Below are 4,282 nucleotides of genomic sequence, written 5' to 3'. Positions count from 1 at the left end.
ATATATGAAAAAGCTCAATAGGTAAAACAATGTCATGTATCATAATTTCGAAGATTGAGGATATTTTTGGAAATATTAAAAAATTGGGTCGTTCAACCAAGATTTATAATTTACCCACTATTTATTGATAATTAAATGATTTTCCGTTATTAAAAATAATTTCGAGTCGTATGAATGTTAGAAAATTATAAATGTTAATTTATTTTTAATATTGATTTTTTCTTTCTAGTCGCGAACAAAATATTTTGATCAGAATTCCGAACACTCTCCTTTGAAAAAAAAAATTCAAATTTGAATAAATTGTTTCCGATTATTTATATTCCAAATTATTTTTTTTAATGGGGACTTGAAAATTGGAGATGACATCTTGTCACGTTTTGCTTAATTTTAACTTATCAAAGGTTTAAAGGAATCTCGAAACAAAATCTAGGAAATTTTGAAATAAAATTGAGAAGTCCAATACTGCATCCATTAATTAGGACTTTTTTCGATTAAAAATATCTGCCATTTTATCAGATAAATACTGCATCCATTAATCAGACTGAGTGTTTATTAATTATTAATAAAAATAAAAAAAATATCAAAAATGCTGTCCCACTCCAATTTTTGTGCTCGAAGTTTCGAGAATATTTAATTTAGAAAATATGATCTTGATTTCAGCTTTAGTTAATTAATGCAATACTTGGGCAAAAATGTCTCCATGCATCCAACTTGTAAATAATTTAATTCATTAGTTAATCCCCACAACTTCAGCACTTGTATCTCATATATTCTTATAATATATGTTGAATTCTATTCATCTTTTTTCCGGAAAATTTCAATTTGGGTCCTTTACATGGTTACATTTTGGTTCCAGTCCACTTTTTTTTGGTAATTTGCTTACTTTTCCACCCCACGTGAATGACACCAACATAACGTTTATATGGAGTTGACATATTCAGTATCATATAAAGTATTCCCATAAAAAAATTAAAATTAAAAAACAAACAACCAAAATTATTTAAAATCAAATATTTTAAATGTGAGGGCTCGGGTTTTCAAAACAAATCACGCGAACAATAAACTCGAGAATTTTAGCTCAAGCTTCTCAAATTAACATCTCAACAATTGGACTTGAAATTTCAGCTCAAGGTGTGAAAAATTCAGAATAGTAGAGCTCGGGACATCACAAAAACCGCAAGACCAAAGTCGAGTATCTCGAGGATGAAAACCCATAGCTTATGAACTTGAAACTTTAGCTCAAAAAAAGCTTCATTCTTATGTCCTAAACAAAATACAGCCAAGTGATGAGCTACAAGATTGAACATAGAAATGATGCAAGAAATGGTCATTGAGTGCATCAATATTGTGTCCCTTGGTTGTAGATAAACTTTAACCACTTGAAGACTACATGTACTATCATTCTTGGGCAATTTGAAGGACGAATTCGACTGAATGGGGGGAAGACTTATAATTTTTCCCACCTATAAATACTCCATCATGTGGTGAGAAGTGACTCAACAAAAACTCCCACAAAATCCTCCGGATTTCGGCCACTCTAAAGCAAGGAATGAGATGTTGTGCTAGTCCGTTTCAGGCAGCAACCAAGCGATACCCAATGCATTATTTTTGCTCGAGAATTTCATCCAAGACCTACTCAAGACAATACCAAATTCACATCCAAGTGTTGTCCAAGATCGGCCAAGTCTTTATTCAAAAATAAAGCAAGTTATGAACCACATCTTTGAATTACTGTAAGTGAGCTTATATATGTTTTAAAGGCTTATGTATGTGTTAAAATTCGATCGTATACTGTATGTTTTGTTTTGAATCTTTTGCTAAGTTCTGTTTGATTTGATTCGTTCCGTCTGTTTTGATTTGATCCGTTCGATCTGTCTGTTTCGTCCCAATAGATAAGTTTGTTTGATATGATTCGAATGATGACACGTTGAGAAATCCTTTGAGAAAAAATACCCCAGAAGGAGCCTGTCTATGGGAAAAAGCCCTAGAGGGAGCCCAAGATCAAGGATATAACATGGTCATTATTATAAGATATGTGTTCAGTATTGATTTGATAAGATTTTGTTCTGTTAAGATTTTGTTCTATTTGATATGATCTGATCGTCTGATATAAGTTCTGAACTCTGTCACTGTTTTGAAAAATGATCACTTTAAAGATATATATATATGTATAACTGGTTATTATAGTATTCGATCGGTCCTCACTTGCTGAGTGTTTCTCAAAACGCTCACTCTCTTACGTCCTCCCTAGATAATAATGAAGAACATGTGGATGAGACGGAACAAGATCAATTTTGGGACTGGTGAAGAAATCTGGAGTTATGAATACCAAAGTCCTTGATTTCATGATTATAATTTATTTGCTTCCGCGTTTCGTACTTTTCTTTGTAAGAATAGCTTCCTTAATATTCGTATTTCACATATGTAAAGACAATGTTATTTTATGAATTAGATTGGTTTTAACTATTTGTTACGAAACTTATTGTTTTCAATAAAATTGTTAAGAATAAACTAGTCATGTTTTGGCTCCTTCCATTGACTCCAAGCTTTCATAATCCAATATAATGCAATGAAATCTAGTGGTCCATGCAAAATGGAAGGCCTGAAGTTATGATGAAAGGGATGATTTGGTTAAATAAATTGCAAGGTTCTTGGCTTGATCAAAGGGGGACGGACCACTCAATTTTTTTTATTTAAATAGTAGATTAGAACTAACAATTAAATTTGAGCTCATATTTACTTTGTTTTTAGAAGTTAGATTTTTTGCGTTTTTATTTAATTTGGCGTGCTTGCCCCTGACATGCATTCCAAAAAAATTGACACCACATGTGGTACCGAGGTATGCAACGAAAAAACAAGGGCATGCAGCATAAGATGTAAAGGCTCAACAGAGAAACATGAAAGCAGAACAGTTGAGTGATATGGATTGGGATGTTTGACGAGTTTCATAGAACATATCAGAACAATCAAAGCATACAAAAAAACAAGTGACAAAGGCGTGAATCGGGGGAGTAATCAACCTAAAGGTTAAAACCAAATGTCTGGGAGTTCCAAGGTAGGTTATCTTCACCGCCTAGGGATAATACTCCCTAATCATGAAGAAATTTTACCAGATAGAAAGGATGAAGCTGTTATTCGAGAGAACCAGCTAAATGCTCAAGGGAACAACACTAAAAATACAAAAGAACCAGTTAACTATGAACATGTGGTGACTAATCTGCTATATCGTCCTGGAGAGTTTGAATATGAGGCAATGTATCGCTTCCAATGAGTAAATGATGGTGCAAAAGCTCGGGAGCACAAGCAACCAAGGAAGAGTTCAAAGACATAAAACTACCATAAGTACCATCATATATTTAACCAAACTACCAAGAATTGTTGGCCTTCAGAGAACATTTTTCAAGGAAAAAACAGAAATAAAGAAATGTTGGATTCCTAAAGGAATTATTTTTGAAGTGAAAGAAAGATTTCATTATATTTGTGGTGCAAAAGAAAAAGTGTATTGTCACAACAAGAAAAGGAGCATTCCAGATATGTGAGGGATTCCACGACTTTTGGACCGAGGAACCAACTCTTCTCAAACATATAGGTAGCTTCTCCGCCAAAGGACCAAGTTTTTGTTGTTTAATTATGTTATTCAAATAAAAATAGTGAACGGTACCTTGGGGGAGTTTTCTTGCCAAGACTCAAAGAGTCATCCTCACACGAAGGAGTTCGCGGCCTTAGTGTTACGAAACCAACACATCTAAAAAAAATGATGGCGAGTTCCAAGCTAAGGGGGCAAGATGTTACACTAAGATCCAATTACCAAACGAAATGGAGTCGATAATACTCTACGGACTTGACTCAAAAATATCAGAGAAGTCATTTGAACATGGGGGAGTTATCTCGTTTTGGACTAAAGAGTCTAGAATACTCGACATTGTCCCCAGAAAGAGTGAGTCAAGGACACCTGAGGCCTACCAAGCAAACTCACAAAGAACAAAGAGCACTAAGAAAGACTAGATATGTTTTTCCCAGTTAAAGTGAAATTAGTAAGAACTGGAAAGTGGCCCAACACAAAAGTTTCTCGACCACTTACCAAAACTTAAAAAAAAAGATGGTGGAAACAGAGGGAAACCGTCATAAGAGACGAATTTAATAGCAAAGATGAAAACAAGAAAAATTTTGAATATTAAGCACTGAAGACAAGGAGGATGATGATTTGTATGAGACTAGAATAGAAAGAAAAATCATTTTCAAAATTGGGTAAATGACCATATCTATTGATTATGTTTCTGAT

The sequence above is a fragment of the Primulina huaijiensis genome, chromosome 6 (assembly GCF_012295235.1).
Source record: "Primulina huaijiensis isolate GDHJ02 chromosome 6, ASM1229523v2, whole genome shotgun sequence".
NCBI classification, from domain to species: domain Eukaryota; kingdom Viridiplantae; phylum Streptophyta; class Magnoliopsida; order Lamiales; family Gesneriaceae; genus Primulina; species Primulina huaijiensis.
The sequence above is the reverse complement of the archived record's forward strand: the minus strand, read 5'-3'. Positions refer to the sequence as shown.